We start from the raw sequence: 21,508 nt of genomic DNA, 5'->3' as shown, positions 1-21,508 counted from the left end.
ATCACAGAGCTCGCATCACCGAGACAGGTAAAAGTTTCACTCCCTCCTCTATTTACATGACACAGAAACTCTGATTCCATGCTAAGCTTTCAAATACCCGTAAGAAACTACCATTATCACAAGACTTATTGTGTGCATCAACGCACTGGAATGTGAATCACCACGCTGTCATGGTCTCACGATGACAAGTAGCCTCCCCCTGAACTGTAACTTTGATGCCACCACACCAAAACCAGCAAAGTCTATCCCACTTAATCTATCTACCAGAAAGCAACCAACGCAGATAATACAAAGAAGCAACCAGCGCAGATAACACAAACAAAACCTAGCAACCCTAAGCCAACAAAATCTATCTACCAGAAAGCAACCAGCACAGATAACACAAAAAGCAACCAACGCAGATAACACAAACAAAACCTAGCAACCCTAAGCCGCCAAAGATTACAAACGGCAACCTTCTAAACTATCAGCTGCTTCCCCTCTCACAAAAGAACTTTGCTCTGTACACTATGCACGATTGCTTCTTTCTGCACAACCACTTAACAAGAACCAAGGGCTAAACTAACTAGACTATCCAACATGCAGGATGCAACAGAATAAATACCACCTAAACAAAACACACTGGATAGCAGAACAGAGAGCCAAGCGATGCACACAGAGCCATACTTAAACACCCTACCTTACACATCCAAGCTTCTCCATCCAAACAACAAGACCTTACCCCCTACAAAGGTAAATTCTATATGGAAACAGCAGCTCTGTACCAGCATACCCACAAGACCATCCCTTGCATTCGACCAGAACAAGCCACAACTTGTTCCTGTGAAATAGAATCTCACTATCCTTTTCCAGTAAACCTCTTACAGAGCAAATTTGGAAACCTCCTATAGGTTTCACGGCACTGAAAAAACAGAGTAAACAAGAATAAGGGACAGCTCTTCTTCTGCAAGAAACTCATTTTTGTGCCAAGACAATACCTAAACTACCAATTACTTTCCCCCCCCAAAGCTTTCATGCCACCTCCCCAATCCCTAAATCTAAAGGAGTCTCTATACTCTTTTCCAAAAACGTACCCATCCAAATTTCAGACACCTTCATCGATGACCAAGGCAGATACATCTTTCTTAAAGGCACTTTAAGAGACAAACTGATCACACTGGCAAATATATATAGCCCAAATTCATCCCAAGTTCCATTCTACTGTACCATTACAGGACACCTATCCACTTTCCAGGAAGGGATCTTGATCCTAGGGGGAAACTTTAATGCCCCTTTAGACCCCCTTCTAGACACTTCTTCAGGTAAGTCCCACCTACCATATCGGCAATTAGACAAATTAGGAGATGTTTTCTCTGTTCCACACAACAGATACTCTCGCCTTGACTATTTCTTTCTTACACAACAGGATCTCCCAGGCCTGAAACGGCAACCATAGAGCCCATGACATTCTTTGATCCCCAACCCATCTCAAACACACTTACCTTTCCTGAAAATATCACCCAAAAATCCTATTTGGAACTTATCGAAACTCGTACACGCTTACAGGAAGAGTTAGGACGCAAACTTAGAAAAAAATACACTCCATCACAGAAACTCTTTTACGAGTTCGGAAATAAGTGTGGCCACCTGTTAGCCCAAGCACTTCGCACGAAAAAAGCTAAAAATACAGTACACCAAATACACTCTCCCTTGGGTAAGACAATAAATAATAAATAAATAATAAATAGCGACATTGCCCAAGAATTTGAAAGATATTACTCCAACTTATATGACCTCAGTGCATCCGACCCCCTCACCCCCCACCCCCCCCATCAAAAAGGCATAATGAGATTAAATCATTTCTGGACAAATTTGCCCCCGGAACAATCCCAGAGGATACCACCAAAGAACTAGAATCCCTGATCACCCTAAAAGAATAGGAACAAGCAATAAAACAACTAAATCCTGGCAAGAGCCCATGCCTAGATGGCCTACCCGTGGAATATTACAAGACCTTCTACCCACTACATGCCCCTTTTCTGAACGCTTTCAACTCCCTTTCCTCATCAAATCCTCTCACACACAGAATGCTAGAAGCCCACATAATGGTCATCCCCAAAGAAGAGAAAGACCCTACACATACAGGGAACTATAGACCGATCTCACTACTTAATGTGGACATCAAAATTTTCTCCAAAATATTAGCGAACAGACTCCTACCACTTCTCCCCTCAAACATCTCCCGAGACCAAGTGGGCTTCATGCCAGGCCGTGAGGCCAGAGACAATACCATTAAGGCGGAGGGGAGGGGCCAGGACGGAGTGAGCAGCATTGAGCATAGCTATACTACACGCCATTTTTATGAAGCTTGTACTGAATGGTGCACTCACGCACCAGAGAAATGTGAGTACCCCCTTGTGGGGAGTGGGTTTATGTTTGAATAAAGAAATTTTTTGCAGTATTACACTATACAGTCTCTTTCTATTTTATGGTATGGAGCCTATAGAGCTGCATTGATCCAGGTTGGAGACCGCATCTAATTAGCCATATAGAGCCCGGGGGTGGCTCCACAGCGTGTTTTGACACAGCTAATCACTGTGTCACACACTCTAAGGTGAGCGCAATCACTTTGGGGGGTGTCACCGAGGCACACCGGGGCATGGTTTTGCAACACTTGGATCAAGCACGCTGGATGACACTCAATTTGGACATTTAATGCAATTTTTGGACACTAATATATGTACTTTTTTTGGTTATTTTTGGACACTGGTATATGCACTTTTTTGGGCGATTTTTGCACAGATACTTTTATAGGTTTATTTATTTTATATATGGTTGACTGGGCACTTTTGTGTATTTTGTATTTATTATAATTTTTTGTCCTTTATTTATACTATAGTATATGCATGTTGCACTTAAGAATCATTACACGTTTTTTATGAATATATATACATTTATGTATCCATATTTATTTGCACAGTATATTTGTATGTGATTTCATGAATGCAAGTTGGAAAACTCATACTTAATTTATGTGCACATTGCACTTTTGTGCAATTTTGTGTAAGCACTTTTTATAATCCTTTAGTTATATATTTTTTCTAAAAAAATTTTTTTTGGTATTATAGTCACGTTGAGAAGTTCATATGATAATGTGATTTACTCTAGCTCAGCGCAATCTTGTTCTATATTGATTAGCACGGTTATGAAACGTGGTCTGCGTTTGCTGCTGGGTACCTACATCTGCTTTTTTTTTCTTGGGCACTGGATTATTGTGGCTCGTAAGACTCTTTGTTTTAAATACCATTAAGGCAATCACTTTACACCACCTGATGACACAAACAGACCAAAAAGGCTTTTTTTTGTCCCTAGATGCGGAGAAGGCATTTGACAGAGTGGCATGGGATTACATGAAAGCAGTTTTACAAACCACTGGCATAGGCCCATACATGACTGGCCTAATCTTCTCTTTATATGCTAATCCCTCAGCCAGGGTGCGAGTCAACAACACTCTGTCGAATGCCTTCCCCATTCGTAATTGGATGAGACAGGGCTGTTCCTTATCTCCCATCCTTTTTGTACTCACACTGGAACCATTCCTATGTAATCTAAGACACAACCCAGATATCCAAGGAATTCAAGCAGCTAATAGAGAATTTAAATACGCTGCTTTCGCAGATGACATACTATTATTCCTCACAAAACCACTTCCAACTAACCTCTAACCTCAAAATCAATTTCACCAAATCTTTTGCACTCAACATATCCTTACCAAAATGCCTAGTAGACCAATGTAAGGAAAATTTCCCATTTCACTGGAAGCATGACTCAATCACATACTTGGGCATATAACTCCCCTCCAAACTTTCAGACTTATACATGAAAAACCACATGCCTCTTCTAAATAAGCTAACCTCTAACCTCAAAAACTGGAATAAACCAATAGTCTCATGGTTTGGCAGAGCGGCAATCTTAAAGATGAACGCTCTACCAAGACCACTATACATCCTACAGACGATTCCCATACAAGTCCCACTGGCCTTTTTTAACACATATAAAAATATATGCTCCAGATTTCTCTGGGTTGTGCGTAAACCCAGAATCAGTTTCAAACAGCTTTCCCAACCCAAACGATTAGGGGGGATAGGCCTCCCAGACCTCCTAAACTACTATACAGCTGTACACCTCTCCAGAATTGTAGACTGGAATGTACATTCCTCCTACAAAGACTGGGTCCCCCTGGACCTCCTACAAAAACTGGGTCCCCCTGGAAGCATCTATCATCACCCTTACCTTGAATCTCTACCATGGACAACCCCACTTCACATCCCATCCAAAACATGTCTCCATCCATTAATTGGACTCACATTACACTGCTCTTGCAGGATATGTAGCCAAACCACCTTATCATCTATCCCTGGACTTCTAACCTCGGTAAAAATTAACCCAGACTTCCCCCCAGGAATGCATTGCCACTTTCTTACCAATCGTTGGTCACAAGATCAAATTCGGGCTCATCAGTTTTTTCACCAAGGGAAACTCCTGACTGCCTCCCACCTTTCCACCCAACTGAAAAAGCACCTATCCCCCCTGGACATACTTACTGCATGCACATTATCTAAAATCATTAGACAAAAACTCATTATGCTCAAGACAAATTACTCCCTTCTAAATGCTTTGCACTCAGAAAACACCCCAAAATTATCTTATATCTGCCACACACACCCCCTAATTTTTGCAGATCTACAATTCAATGATAGTACAGCTTGCAAACATTGGGAAGGATCTCTCCCTCTCACTTTCAACAGAGAACTAGGAACAATTTTTTCTAAATATCCATAAAGGATCAACAAATGTCACCACACAGGAAAACTGATATAAAATTCAATCTAGATGGTACCGCACCCCAGTCCTTCTAAACAAGTTCAGCCCTACTACACCAGAAACATGCTGGAGATGCCATAAAGACAGAGGCACTCTATTACATATCTGGTGGTCCTGCTCCTCCCTACAAACTTTTTGGAAGGAGGTATGCTGCATCACCTCCCAGGTAACCTCCTATGATCTAGAATTATCCCCAGCCCAATTACTGCTTCACCACTCGCCCCACCACACAGGATATAAATCCTATCACAAATCTTTAGCAATGCACATGATTAATGCAGCAAAACAGTGCATCCCCCTACACTGGGGCTCTTCTCAGATACCCACACTCAAAGAATGGTTTAATAGGATCCGTAAAGTCGCTGAAGTGGAAGAACTAATCCACATCTCACATGACACCCCAACAAAATTCAGTAAAAAATGGGCATGTTGGTCACATTTTCAGATGACACCCGAATACTTAAAGCGGGGTTCCACCCAAATTTTGAACATTATCTCTATGCATTCTCTTCCTTGCCTAGATGCTGACATGCTGTGTAAAAAAATTTAAATCGCCGCAATTACCTTTTTTTTTCTAATCTTCTTAGCACTTCCTGGTTTTCCTCCCATGGGAGTAGGCGTGTTTCTAGCCTCTCCCAGACCTCCCACAGTCCCCTGGGAGCTAGTCTCAGGCTTCCCAGCATGCATTGTGCAACAGCGTCATCACAACATCTAGGTGAATGCTGGGAGCACAGCATTCACAGCATCCAGGAAATACATGCTAGTGGGCTTCAAATGCCCACAATGAAGATGGAAACCTCCTTCAGTGAATTTTATAAGTTATTCTTTACAACAAAATCGGACACAGGCGGACTTATTACACAGAACATGTGAGTAGATAATCATGAGAAGAAAAGTTTGTGAATGAACTCCAAAAAAAAAAAAACGATAGATAGGTGGACCCCCCGCTTTAAACATACACAACTCACTCACATAAGGACACAAGGCTATTCTTACTACACACCCTGTTTTCCGAAACCTGTAATCCATGTCCTCCAGTACCCCAACTCCTGTTTGGCATTCCTCGCCCTCTAAGGGCCATCCCCCTCCAACGCGCACACGACTTCCAGTCGGAATTCCCACATTTAATTATCCACTGAGGAGGGAAGTCAGAGATGGCCTCCCCCCCCTGTAGTTTTTTTTCTTCTTTCTCCCTCTCTGTCTCTTTTCTTCTTCGCTCATCCCACTATCACTTTCCCTTCTATCCCCCCTCCCCATCTCACTCATGTATTCAGTTAATACTGTATACCCACATAATCTCCCACTAAATCCACTTCGCATACACCACATCTGACCCTCTTAGGAAGCCTTGCACGCACCTAACACATGGCAAATCTTTCCTAACTACTAATTTTACTCCCCCCAATGGGATTATACCATAACCACGCATTTTACATAAAACATCAATCCTTCCTAATCCTTTACCAAGGAACTATGGAGCTATCCAGAAATATTTTGGATACCTACCTTAGGAAACATTCACCAAAAAAATGCAGTATATCTTGAATCAAATGGTGGGCCCAGACCCACCTCGCTAAGGTTTATGCAGAAGTGACCGAATCTTGAATTTAACTATATTTTGTTGTTCTAAAAACTTTCATTGTACAACTGTTGACCAAGACTTCTGTATGTGCTTCTTATACCTAAATAAAAAAAAAATCTGGAAAAATAAAAAAAAGATGTCCATTTTCTGGGTGCTGATTTTGTGTTTCTGCAGGGACCACACCTACCACATCTGTAGAAACCCTCTAGATTGAACATGGTGATTTGTTGTTTTTTTTGGGGGGTCAGGTATATTTTTAATTAATTTTGTTCTTAAACCTGGAGCTCTACGGTAGATAAACTTGGGCCTGTTTGGTAATATTTTATTCAGAATGGGGTCCTTTTGTAGGACTGGCCAGTATTTTTTAATGCTATTTTCCAGATGTTTATATTGTTTATTGAAGCCTGTGATAAAAGTGACATCATAGGCTTTGTCATCCTTTACTTTTGTTTCCAGTAGTGTTTGTCTACTCATTCTTTATCCAAAATTTTTTGTACCAAAACATCTGTTTGTTCCACATAATCCTTAAATAGTGTACAGTTTCTTCTTATGGGCATAAATTGACCTTTTGGAATGGCCATCTTCCACTTCAGATGGTGACAGCTTCTGGAATGTAACCATTCCTGTCAGTGCTTTTGAAGTGAGTTTTAGTACTAAGCATGTCACCATATTTGAAGATGTTATTAAATCAATTGACCCTTACAAATCACAGGATTAAGAGTAAGGGTATAAATGCCCTCACCCAATGTGGCGGAATCAGATTTTAATATTTGTCTATTATGTTATCTGTTAATTTATGTGTAAACCATATTTCTAGCGCGGTTTAATTTTTTTCTTAAAAAAATTCTCATGCTTGCTGTCTGGCAAGTTTTTTCACTGCAGCTGGTTTATATTGTATTTTTAACATTATTCATTGACATTTAGTATTTTTTGTTATACAGTAGATAATATTTGCTTAGCCAGGATTTCGGTTTTAACACCTTCTTTTTATGGCAAACATTTTGTAAGTTCTGAAATAGCAGCATTGATTCAGTGGTAAAGTTCTTCATTGCATCTTAAAGCAATGCTTTTTCATAAAGGCTGGGTTCATACCTATGCGAATTGGATGCGGGTTTCCCTGCATCCAATTCACATAGCAGGAGAATGTGACTGGCTCTCTATGGAGCTGGTTCACGTATCTCCGCAGCAGGTCCGGTGCGTTTTGCAAGAAAAACATGTGCCTTTTTTGATCCGTTTTAGGTCCAAATTCAGCCAAAAATTTGGGCTGAAATTGGACCTGAAACAGTGAACCAGGACGCCTCGGACCCCTGCTGTGCGACGGAGTCAGTATAGGTGTGAACCCAGCCTAAAGGAATACTTAAAATGTATCTAAATCCAAGAAAAAAATGTAATATATTGCAAGTGGACAGGGATCCCAAGGCCATCAATGACCATATATAACAAGTAAAATCAGCCAGTATACCCAGGTGGTTTGTTGACTTTCAGCAACCAGCTAAAAAGTGGTCATTGATGGTAGGAGTATCAGCAGGGGAGGATTGTCAGGGCATGGGTCTCCGTGTCCGAGGGTCATTGGAGCATCGCTCATCATTAATAAATGATGGATCTATTAACAAATTATGGATCTACATTGCTGGATAAGTGACTGATGTATTTACTTTTTTTTAAATAAAGGCCTCTGTCCCCATCAACTTGGCAGGAGTTCTCTGGAAAGGCACCCTCCCAATGTTGAGGGCAAGTGCTCTGGTATGTTCAGGAGTGGTGTGTGTACACTCACTGACTCTTCCTTTCCTGGCCAGCCAGGCTACATGTTCTAGTATGGAATTTGGGGAACCCACACCATTTTTTTTGTTATTTGATACGCCTAAAAATTAGTATCAGACCAAGAGGAAACACCATGCCATTTTTTGTGTGTGGGGTCTCCCATAAAATCCATACCAAACCATAAAAGTATTACTAACTCTTTCACATGAATAGGGAGGTTGGATATCTGGGGGCTCCCTTACTTAAATGATGAGTTCCCTTCCCACAGACCCTCAGATCCACCAGGTCAGGGTTGTGGGGATGACGACATCAATATGGGGACAAGGACCCTTGCATAAGGGGGAGCTTTGGCTCCCCTCTTCCCGGCAAGGTATCCTCCCAATAAACAGCATGGGGTCCCCATAAAAATCCATACTAGATCCTCAACAATGTCTAAGAGTCTGGTATGGATTTTGACCCCATTTTGAAATGTCACCTTTGCTGAAGTACATAATACAGGTGCGCCACTTCACGTGCAGGTTTAGAGCATTCCTCCATGCATGTTAGTTAAAGGATTTTTATATTTTTTACTGTGCCCTTTAAGCTGCATTAAATGATCTACTCCCCACTTAATGGTGTTTTTTTTTCCAAAATCTATTTTGTAATGGAACATGTCCCCCATGGCAATGTCCATCTACCCATGCCCAAACTGGCCTTAAAAAGACAGAATATAAATTATAAGATTCAGCTCCCTAGACTTTAAAAGGCTTCAGGAGCTGTGTTTGGGGTTTACAGATTTCAAACTAGATTCAGACATCCAGCAAACCAAACTTTGCATGGTTCACTCATCCTTATTTGTAAGTAATATGACAATTTTGTGTTTCATTTGGTTCTCAAACCGTTATAGGCACAATGCTGTGTATGGTGATTGCAGCAGAGAAGGGTAAGATCTCCTCTCCTGCTTTCATCAGTTTTCCTTTTACTTAACATTCTCCTCCTCACTCTGACCTCAAGACTGGAATGCTCATTTCTTTGTCACAATGCTCACTTCTCACAGTGCAACACACCTGACCAACCCCTTCTATTGCTTCTCCCACCCCTTTTTTGAGCTTTAGAGTTTTGCTGTACAGAATGTACAGGTGAATGAAAAACTGGTACCAAGTTAAATCCAGGTACTTACAGGTGCTTGCATTTAAACAATCAATTAAATTATATATTAACAAATGCATTAAATTTGAGCTATTTAAATCTGCCTGATGTTCAAGAATCAATAGACCCTTGCTCATCAATTCTGGCTTAGACTGCAGGTTTCTACCTTTTTTTAAAAGAGACCAAAAGAATAACAGTATCTTTAATCAGGTTGGAGTCAGCTGCACCCCACCTATCCAATATACACAGTCCACTCACCTCACATCAGTCCATGACCTTCTTTAGTGGCCCTGTAGTCCACTTCATGGACTTTTAGGAGCTTTTAGGCAACAGCATACTGTGCATGTACAGCTTTTCTCCACAAATCCCAATGAAGAAGCCATCTATTTACAAGCCTAAATGTTAGAAATGTTTAATTATCTTGGGTCAATTTGATTACACAACAGTAGCTGTCTCTTCTCAGTCTCTCGTTGAAACCTTGGATTTGCCTTTCAGAAGCAAGGGGAGGAGGTGTATGAGTCACTGCTCTTATAAAAAGAATGTTAACAGCAGGTAAATATAAATTAGAAATAATGAAAAAATAAGCATAAAGTTCCACCTGGTGTGTGTGTGTGTGTGTGTGTGTAGCTCTATTGTTACACCTTCTGCAGCTACTGGTGTGTCATGGCACCACCTGTGTGATAATAAGAAGAGCCTTTAATATATCAATGGGAACAGTATGGAATCTCTAAGCACCAGTGCCTCCACTAAATCGGGTCTTGTGGATAACAAGTGTAGCCCCAACTGAGAAAGCCAGTGTGTCAATTACAACAGGTAATAATCTACACAGTATTATATTTGAAAGTTCTTATATTGAATAATAGAAGCAAATAACATCCAGTGAACCATAAAACTTCATATATTCTCAGAACAGGAACAATAATACATTGTACAGTCCTCATAGCATGTCTCAGTGAGGGAAAGTTACATTAAGTAAAGCCCCATACACACGATCGGAAATGCCGCCAGCAAAACTCCGATGAGAGATTTTGGTCGGAAAATGCAACCGTGTGTATGCTCCATTGGACTTTTGCTGGCGGAATTCCAGCCAGCAAAAGATTGAGAGCAGGTTCTCAATTTTTCAGTTCCTAGCTGAAAATGTGATCGTCTGTATGCAATTCCGACGTGCCAAAAATCACGCATGCTCAGAATCAAGTACGAGACTGAAGCGCTCAGTCTGGTAAAACTAGCGTTCATAAGGGAGCTAGCACATTCGTCACGCTGTAAATTTTTGGATCTTTTAATGCAGCGCATTCTTTTGTTCTTTATAATGCTAGAAATATGAAGTTGTTTTGCTGCTGATATTCACACAGAGTTCTCACATACTTATTTCTTTATTATTTCTCGTGATCTCCTGAATAATATTTTTTGTTTTTAAAGCCAGATCTCCATAATAATGTTTATAATATAATAAAGAGGAAGGCAACGCTGGAGAAACTGCTTGAATTTGCGAAGCCTTTGTACCCCAGGGCACACATCAACTCTTTGTAAATTAAAATTGTTAGCCTGAGAAGTCCATATAATAGGGAGCACAATCTGGTCCTGGACTCCCCAAGATCATGAACAGCAGCAGATGACATATATGTCCCCAGGCTGTGGTACTACCACAGCCTGCTTCTTCTGTCAGACCAAACTGAACCCAGGCCATCACTTTCTTGTCTTCCTTGCAGCCTTCCCTCCACACTTCCCTGCAGCGTTCCTTGGAGGCTGTGGCTCTGGAGGTCGACTTGTGGAGGAGGAGGAGGAGGAGGAGGATTGGCGAGCGCAACTAAGTGCATGTTATCACTAATTTGGCCACTCAACCCCTTACGAATGGCCTCAAAAATAATTTTCTCACACCTGATGTGTTGGCCCTCCTCCATTTGCTGCAATTTGGCAGCTACATAGCAGCCATAGGCCTCTTTAGCGTCGGGGGGCTTTTCAGGGTCGCATTAGCCTCCTTAATGAGGCCCAGTGCTGCCTCCTCCATGTTACTCTCCTTCCTGGCCCTTTTTGTTGGAAGGCAGAGGGTAGGCACCTGGGACTGGGTGAGGCTCCTACTGGGCCCGGCCACCTCCTGGCTGACACTTACCCCCGCCACCTCCTGGCTGACACTTACCCCCCGCCTCCTCCTGTGTGCCACATTGCAGAGCCTCGTCCTGGCTGAGGTCTTCCTGTGTATGAAAAAGGGACATTGTTTTAGTTTTTGGTTCATTAATTACACACAATTTTCAGCTCACGACTGTTGCAAATTGAATGTTAATACATAGAAAAGAATATCATTCTGAGCCCAGCATTTTTCATTCTTGTCACAATCATTTTTAGCCCCTACTGTCTATTGATATGTAAAACACTTTTTGTTAAATCATTCATTTGTTATCAATAATAACATCTAGTTAACAACAATAATTTTCGGACAATAAATATGTTAAAGAATACTATACCTGGCTCCAGCTGGGCTCCTCCACTTCTTTCAGGAAGGAAGGCCCAGGTTGGTCCTCGTAAGCCTCAGTTTGGGTTGAAGGAAGGGTTGAGGGAAGGCTGGATGGAAGTGTAGAAAGTGATTCCCTGACTTCCATCTGGTCTTCCAGAAACCACATCCTGTTGTGGTACCACAGACTGGGTACACACCCATCCTCTGCTGCTGCTCCTGATCCCATGGAAGCCTGGACCTTATTAATATCCTTCTTATACATGCTTCTCAAGCTACCAATTTTCCTCTCCACAAACTTGATGTCTGCATCGGGGACCCGCATCTTCACAAATTGCAGCAGTTTCTCCAGCGATGCCTTCCTAGCTGGTTTATTGCGATATAACAGGTTTTTAACCTTCCACAAATTACGCATATCCCTGTATGTGTCAATGAAATGGCCCATGAAATCAGGGTCTTTGAATTGTTTCATATTTGCTGCAAGACTAAATACAAGACAAAAACACTAATATCAGGCTAAACTCTCCTAATCTTATCCCAATATAGACCTCAGTCTCGAATCAGTATAGGCCACTGATGTCCCAAGTTAAAATGTTACCTTCGTTAGAATGTTCGGCGCTTCTGGTCCTCCTTCCTACGCACACAGAACGTAGGTACAACACATGCGTTTTAGCTTTATTTACACTGCGCATGCGTGAAACTCTGCCCGCATTGCCCGCCCCTGACGTTCTTTCTAGAATATTCCCTGCCCCTTCTCTTTTTCGTCGCAGTGGGAGAGGAATATGGCAGAGACACAGCAGGTGCGTAATAGCAGTAACGAGGAGGAAAGCCTGGAGCCAGAAACGTCCCGATCCCGGAGGAGAAGATTTAAGGCCTCAAATATGGCCTTTGTAGAGATGGTGGAGATGGTGGACATCTTGACGAGGGCCAACTATGATGGGAAGTATGGACCGTACCTAAACCCAAATGTGAGAAAGGCCAAGATCATGACTAAAGTTGTGAAGAGTCTGCACAGGAATTTTGGGGTACGACGATCCAAGGAGCAATTGAGGAAACGCTGGTCAGACCTTAAATTGAGGGAGCAGGATCAGTACAGAAGGATCAAGAAAGTGCTTCTAAAAAATAAGTAGTTGTCATGTGTTCCGATTAGTATTATTACTTGCATGCTGGGCCATGTGCTTTTCTTTACTGTTGTAGAGTTTAAAATGGCAACTTTCGGGCTCGTGGGCACAGTAATCATTCGTAGTAAACATTGTTTGTTCACCAACTAAATACGATGTTTTAGGCAGATACAGGATTAACTACATTTGGTCATGCTAATTTGTATTAAAAGAAGTTTAGGACATTGTTGTCTAGATGTGTTTGTAACTAGAATGAATAGCAAACTTGATTCACTGTAATGTAAGGAGAGGACACTCAGCAGCTGTTTACACATCTGGACTCAGGAGCACTAGTGTAGGACACAAGAACAAACTTTTTAGGGTGTCCCACACGGGTACTCCAGTGGATACTTGAGGTGTCTCCATGTGTGAAACTTGTCCAAAAAAGGTAAGTTCTGCAGCTTTGTTAAGGGAATAAATGTCTTCAACTTGGAACTCTGCCCAGACAATTGTACCCCACTTCCAAACAATGTTTCACATTCATATTTCGGCCACAAATACCTCTTGTTTCATTCTCATAGGGGAGAAAAGACTCAGGACGTCGGAGGACAACAGAACCCCCCCACCTCCTGAAGAAGGGGAACAGAGGACACAACCTCAGGATGTGGAGGAAGGAGATGTGATGGAAATTGTCACCACAACAGGTGAGTATCTGATACCACAGATTCAGGTAATAGATGTATGCCTGCATATTTATAATACATACATACATACATTTTTTCTTTTAGGTGATGTGCATGCTGTGGAAGAACAATCTCCTCATTTCACGACTGACAGTGCACAAAGGCTAATCCAGGAGATAATGTTTTGTAGTCGGGATTTAGACCTCATCAAGGAAAAAACCAAGGAGATTGAACAAAGAATGAAGAACATGACTGATGTACTAGGAAGAATCTAAATTAAAAAAATGACAACTTTTTAAATTTTTTCTATGAAAATTTAAATAACCTTTTTATACATTTTAAAAGCCAAATTTGGAAGATGCACACAGTGTGTCAACATGTGCTACCTGCTATCAGGGGATTTCAATGTACGCGTTTTCTGGGTGCAACCCTTTCCTCGCAACTCTAGTAGGTGAGAGGAAGGGGTTGCACGCCCAAAACACGTCCATTGATCCCCCATGATGGGAGATAGCACATGTTGACATTAGGCATGGGATCAGGAGGAAAATCCCTATTTTTCCTCCCAATTTGTGTTCATCGTCTAAATTTGGCTTTTACAGGGGTGACATCACCCCATCTGATGAAGGCAATATCAAGACATTTTTGACACTATAATGCCTGATATTGCCTTCAGTTTTTCAATGATGAACTTTGTAAGTTCCTGAGTTGTGTATGTTATGTTTTGAAACATGCCTGTTTAAGTACCAAAATAATATTTTCAAGGTAAAAATTTATAAAACAAAGATGTTATTTTTTAACAAAAAAGGTTTTACAACGCACATGTGAATGTGCACGGAGTAAAAGGTTTTATACTCAACAATGTGTGGCTTCTTCTTTCAATGCTCAATACCAGTTTTTGTATTAAGTTGGTGTTTACAGTGACAATGGGTGTTATTTAATAATGGAAAAACCACTTGGCACTACAAGTGCACTAGGAGAACCTAGGAGACAGATAAAGGAAACCCAAGAAGTAAATCAAATTCAAGATTTTATCATATAATTTTTTTTTATCTTGCAAATATTTAAAAATGTGCTGGCATAGCAGTGGCCCCCTACCTGTAAAATATTCCACATATGGGGTGATGGGACGATGTGGACATGTTTCTGATCAATTGCCCCTCCACAGTTGGGAAAGTTCCAACGGTTGGCAAAGTGGGATGCCACAGTCTGCCATTCCTGTGGTGTTAAAGGAAACTGTGGAGCCAAAACATAAACAAAAAAATTAGTACTTTTGCACATAAACATTGCAAGCAGATTCTTGGCCAACATCAGTATAACATTTAGTTCAAGGAGTATTTAAAGACAAAAATATAAGGGCCGCTTATCAGATTCCCCCCTCTGATGGCACATTGGAAAAATTTTAGGGGAGGGGGTTATAAACGAGTTTAAGGACAACAATAACATTTGGACACATTTTAGGGGGTGTTTAGGGTAAAGCAATACTATGGAGCTGACAAAATACATTGTTAAGGGACTAGGCTAGGTGTATATGGGCCCAGGATAGCATGCTGGGGAGGTTAGTGAAGGCAAATATGCATGAAGGACAAAAAAGGAGCACTAAAAACTTCCAGCATGCATGAGGATAAAGAGGACATTCACAGCATATTACAATCATGGTAATTAGGGAATGATGAAAGAAATATGATATATTAGCATACATTAAATACCTAGAATGTGATGTCAAAGGAGAAAACTTACCCTAATATAGTTCTTCTGCAGGACCTGAATGATAGCAGAACAGGTCTCTGGAATAATGATCCCCAGAGCCTGGGGGGAGATGACTGTCGCAAACTTGAGGTCCTGCAGACTTCTCCCTGTCGCCAATACTGTAACATGGAGACTAGCTTCTGTTCCGAAGTGATGGCTAAATCCTTAGTTAGTGACAAAGGGAATTGTCAGCTATATATACAAGCAATTATAATCCCATATAATAAGCAGACACAAACCATATATTATCAACACTATAGACCATGTGTTGGCAGTAACTTATATAGGTCCACTGATTAAGAAATACAAAGTGACAAGTGCCAAATTGTGCTATATAGATACCGTGGTTGTCAAACCACTGTGCAATAATGTGCAAAAAAACACTAAAGATTATAAATAATCGTTTATATAAAAAATCCTCAACTAACTGTATATCAAAAAAAAAAGTCCCATATACTGTTTAGTGTAAAATGTTCATAACAATAATAAAATGTGCAGTGCAAAAAATTCCCATAAAAATCATTTAGCGTGTCTCCCAGGAGATTTTTCTTTGATAGTAGAAAGTCGTGCAGTAGTTATTGGCAATCTCCCCCCGATGTGATTGCACTCACAGGAGCGCTCTGCCCCTGCAGGGGTATGAGCGTGTGATGTTAATCCTCAACTGTTAATCTCTCCGATTCCACAGGTGCCGGTATCCTTTCACGTAGCCCAATCCAGATAGACCACTCGCAGAGAGGGAGGAGGGAGGACTCATTGTCCCTTGTTGTAATACAAATCCCAGCCGGACATCCACTGCGTCAGTTTTTAAATTAATCCTTGTTCGCTTGTGGATCCCCTTGGCTCTTAGAAAAAATCTATTCATTTCAAAGTGCCGTGACTTCTCTCCATGGAACTTTTTAAGTTCTCTAAGGGGTGATGGCGATAGAGAAATACATTAGTTGTTTCCTGAATGTCTTCTCACAGAAAGGTCACACCTGTTGACCTCATTACAAAGTGCAGAGGGCATAATAGTAGGCATAATTGAAAATGTCAAAAAACATGCTGCATCACATGTCAGTAGATACACTAAGTAAATAAATAGTGTAATGAGTAATCATCACATCCCCTTGGTAGAAATCCTTCTGACCTGGACAATAAAATGACGACATCACCTCTCCAGAAGCAATCCATTACAGAGATCAGCTGTAAAGAAAATATAGTTAGAAATATATCACCAGACTTGCTTACAAGTCTAGATTAAGCTGCAGTCATGTCAGCCAAAGCATAGCACAGCTCTATACAGCATAGCAGGGTCTTCCCAAGGTGTCATAAGAAATACAGTCATCAAACAGTCTCCTTTCCTCATCTCTCCGGGAATTAATTTAGAGATTTGTGAGATAGAGTCAGTGGCATAGCTCCAATCATGACTGAAACTGTAAGCATAAAGTATTGAGCTCTTGCATCAAAAGCAGGAAACAGCCAACAGGTGTCTGTGAGGTAAAGTGGAATGGCTCATAAATATGAGCAAGTGTGAATTGTCTGACAACTGAGATACTGTTTTCCTGAACCCCTGAAGCCTTTGTGGCACCCAGAAGCGGGAACTTTAAACCCTAGTGTGGTGTTAGTAAACTGATGGTGAGCCATCGTGTTGTTTTTCCATTATACCAGAATCTGGATCATTTTGTTTTACTTTAGATCAATTAAAAAATATATATATACACTGATCAACCATAGCTTTATGATCACTGACAGGTTAACCACTTCAATACCGGGTACCTTTACCCCTTCCTGCCCAGGCCAACTTTCAGCTTTCAATGCTGTTGCACTTTGAATGACAATCACGTAGTCATGCAACACTGTACCCATATCGATTTTTATTGTAATTTTTTGGAGACAGGTAGAGCTTTTGTTTGGTGGTATTTAATCACAACTGGGTTTTTTATTTTTTGAGAAACAAAAGAAAAAAGACTGAACATTTTGAAAATAAAGTCTTAGTTTCTGTTATAAAATTTTGCAAATAAGTAATTTTTATTCTTTATATATAAAAATGAGTGATAAAGTCACGTGACATGTGACGCAACGCGTCGGGAGGAGCCAAGTGACATCATTCGAAGTGCCTGATTGATACTCGCAGCACGGTGCAAGGAAGAGATCGCGGTGGGCGACTGACACGTACCTCGTATGTGAGCCTGACGTGCAGAGGGAGACCTCTCGTACAGCCCTGGTTCCCAGATCACTGGAGTTGAGGACAGTGACCGTAAGAGCACAGCGGGGTATGAGTGCCTGGTGGATTCTCTGGAACTGGAGATGATGTCCACTGGGAGACACTGGAACTGGCTGGAGTGCCGGGTGCAGGTAAGCTGGATACAAGTCAGCAGGTTAGCTGGATGCAGGTCAGCAGGATGCAGGTGAGCTGGATGCAGGTCAGCAGGCTGCAGGTAAGCTGGATGCAGGTCAGCAAGATGCAGGTACGCTGGATGCAGGTCAGCAGGATGCAGGTAAGCTGGATGCAGGTCAGCAGGGTGCACACAGCAGGCAGAAGCAAGGTCAGACAAGCCGGGTCATACACAGTGGATCAGTTCAACAGAATCGGCAGGCAAGGAATAGTCAAATTCGTGCTGGTTTCTGGTAACAGGAGATCAGACAGGCAGGTAAACAGAATCAGAGTCAGAGAAAGCCAGGGTTCAGGATTGGAGACAGCAGCGTGGTCAGAGAGCCAGGTTAGGTGATCGGATGCTGATTACAGGAACAGGTCACAGGTGAAGCTGCAGATCAAACAGCAAGAGCTGAATGGTGGAAGCCCCTCTTAAAGGCCACTGGGTGCCAAAGCCGAATCATTGTGCGTGCGATCTCTGCGATCGGCACATGCGCATTGGCGCACGCCTGTTCGTTACTGGGAACCTGTTGGTGGGGATGCGCCTAAGCCCTGTTGCAGGTCTGGAAGTAGTATGTCCATGACATTGCCCCCCCCTTAAGGGCAACCTCCGGGTGCCCAAAAGAGCTCTTTTCTGAGGATGTCTGCGGAAGAAGGCCTGGATCAGTTCTTGAGCATGCACATTTTGCTTAGGTTCCCATGAGTTCTCCTCTGGTCCATAACCCTTCCATTTGATTAAAAATTGAATTTGGTTACCTCTCCTCCTGCAGTCTACGACAGCCTCCACCTCATACTCCTCGTCCTTATTAATAATAACGGGTCCGGGTGGCCCCGTTCCTCTGTCCGGGAAAGGGTCGGGTACTGTGGGTTTAAGCAGAGACACGTGAAACACCGGGTGCACTTTGAGCGACTCAGGCAGGGTAAGTTCATAGGAGACCTCATTCAATTTCCTTTTAACTGGGAAAGGGCCAATGAATCTGGGTGCCAGCTTCTTTGAAGGGCAAGCCATCTTGAGGTTGGTGGTAGATAACCACACCTGATCACCTGGTTGGAGATGTAATTCACCTCTTCTCTTCCTGTCATAAAGCCTCTTGTTGGTTGCCTGTAGGGATGAGCCGAACACCCCCCGGTTCGGTTCGCACCAGAACCCGCGAACGGACCGAAAGTTCGCACGAACGTTAGAACCCCATTGACGTCTATGGGACTCGAACGTTCGAAATCAAAAGTGCTCATTTTAAAGGCTAATTTGCATGGTATTGTCCTAAAAAGGGTTTGGGGACCCGGGTCCTACCCCAGGGGACATGTATCAATGCAAAAAAAACTTTTAAAAACGGCCGTTTTTTCGGGAGCAGTGATTTTAATGATGCTTAAAGTAAAAAAAAAAAAAGTGAAATATTCCTTTAAATATCGTACCTGGGGGGTGTCTATAGTATGCCTGTAAAGTGACGCGTGTTTCCCATGTTTAGAACAGTCCCTGCACCAAATGTCATTTTTAAAGGAAAAAATCTCATTTAAAACTGCTTGCGGGTTTAATGTCATGTCGGGTCATGGCAATATGGATGAAAATCAGTGAGACAAACGGCATGGGTACCCCCCAGTCCATTACCAGGCCCTTTGGGTCTTGTATGGATATTAAGGGGAACCCCGCACCCAAATTAAAATAAGGAAAGGTGTGGGGCCACCAGGCCCTATATACTCTGAACAGCAGTATACAGGCGGTGCAAACAAGACAGGGACTGTAGGTTTGTTGTTAAGTAGAATCTGTTTGTAATTTTGAACATTTTTAACGTGTTTAGCTCCAGCCAAAAAATCTTTTCTAAGCTTTTTGGAAAACATAGGGAAGGGTTATCACCCCTGTGACATTTGTTTTGCTGTCTTTCCTCCTCTTCAGAAGATTTCACCTCACTTTTTTGTCCCAATGAAAAATGTTTTTTGAAAATTTGGGTTTTTTTGTGGAACAAGGATTGGAAAGCATCAGTGGAAAGGAGAAATTGTTTTCCCATATTAACTCTTACAGGAGAGAATTTCCCTTCCTAGGGGTAGATTTCATCTCACTTCCTGTTGTCTCCTTCCGTTTGCAAATAGGAGTCGTTTGTAAGTTAGATGTTTGAAAGTAGGGTCCTGCCCTATATACTCAGCAGAAATTTGGGCCTTAGGTGTTGCTGTGGCCACAACACTGTAAGCCCTCACAGGGCCCTGCTGTGAAATATTAGATCAAGAATTGTAATTACATGCCCCTGTTGAACAGGAGCTGAAAAATTAGGCCTTAGGCACTGGTGCTGGTGCCACAACACTGCAACCCCTCACAGACACTCTAGTTGGAACGCAGGAACGAGCCCTGCTGCAAAGTATTGCATCAAAAATTGTAATTACACGCCCCTGTTAGACAGGGGCAGAAAAATTGGGCCTTAGGCACTGGTGCTGGTGCCACAACACTGCAACCCCTCACAGACACTCTAGTTGGAACGCAGGAACGAGCCCTGCTGCAAAGTATTGCATCAAAAATTGTAATTACACGCCCCTGTTAGACAGGGGCAGAAAAATTGGGCCTTAGGCACTGGTGCTGGTGCCACAACACTGCAACCCCTCACAGACACTCTAGTTGGAATGCAGGAACGAGCCCTGCTGCAAAGTATTACATCAAAAATTGTAATTACACGCCCCTGTTAAACAGGGGCTGAAAAATTGTGCCTTAGGCACTGGTGGTGGCGCCCAGAACCAAAAATGTTCTTACAAGCTATCAGCGTGATGATTGAGGAGGAAGAGGATAATTACTCAGGGATAGTCACTCAGCATCAGCATAGGCAGTCTTTGAAGGTATCTGAGATTTCAAAAAAAATTATTTGGTTACATCAGCATCAGGTGCTTGGTAGCTGGTGGTGATCCAAGACTCATTCATTTTTATGAAGGTCAGCCGATCGACCGAGTCGGTGGACAGACGCACCCTGTGATCGGTTACCACGCCTCCAGCAGCACTGAATGTGCGTTCCGAAAGAACGCTGGATGCAGGACAGGCCAGTAGCTCAATTGCATACTGTGCAAGCTCTGGCCAGTGATCCATCCTCAAGACCCAGTAACCCAGAGGATTTTCGGTGGGAAAGGTGTCCAAGTCTGATCTTGCCCCTAGGTATTCCTGCACCATGTAAAACAGACGCTGGCGATGGTTGCTGGAACCGATCATACCTTGGGGCTGCGGACCAAAAAATTGTCTGAACGCATCGGTCAGACGGCCACCTTCTCCACCACTCCTTCTTTGACTGACCGAAGCCTCAGCAACACGTTGTCCAGAAACAGGAGTTTGTAACCTCCCAGTCTCTGGGAACGCGTTGCACAGACCTTTCTGCAAGGCCTCCCGAAGATGTTTCATCCTCTGCTCCCTCTGCGATGGCAAGATAAGGTCCGCAACCTTACCCTTGTAACGTGGATCAAGGAGGGTTGCCAGCCAGTATTGGTCCTTCTCCTTGATACCACGAATACGAGGATCCTTACGCAGGCTTTGCAGGATCAGGGAGGCCATGCAGCGTAGGTTTGCTGAGGCATTCGGTCCGGAGTCCTCTGGGTCACTAAGAACGACATGGTCCGCAGCCACCTCCTCCCAGCCACGTACAAGTCCATGTGTTTCTTGGGACTGATCCCTTAAAGACTGCTGCTGATGCTGAGTGCCAGGCTCCACCTCCATACTGACACAATCTTCCTCCTCCTCCTCTTCCTCCTCGTCCTCTTCCTGTGTGATCGGCGGGCACGCAGGAACACTGTCTGGATAAAGGGGGCCTTGAGAGCTAAGGAAGTCCTCCTCTTCCTGCCTCTGTTCTGCCTCAAGTGCCCTGTCCATTATTCCACGCA

This window comes from Aquarana catesbeiana, linkage group LG02 (genome assembly GCF_042186555.1).
Source record: "Aquarana catesbeiana isolate 2022-GZ linkage group LG02, ASM4218655v1, whole genome shotgun sequence".
Lineage (NCBI taxonomy): Eukaryota > Metazoa > Chordata > Amphibia > Anura > Ranidae > Aquarana > Aquarana catesbeiana.
This window is presented reverse-complemented; position numbering follows the sequence as displayed.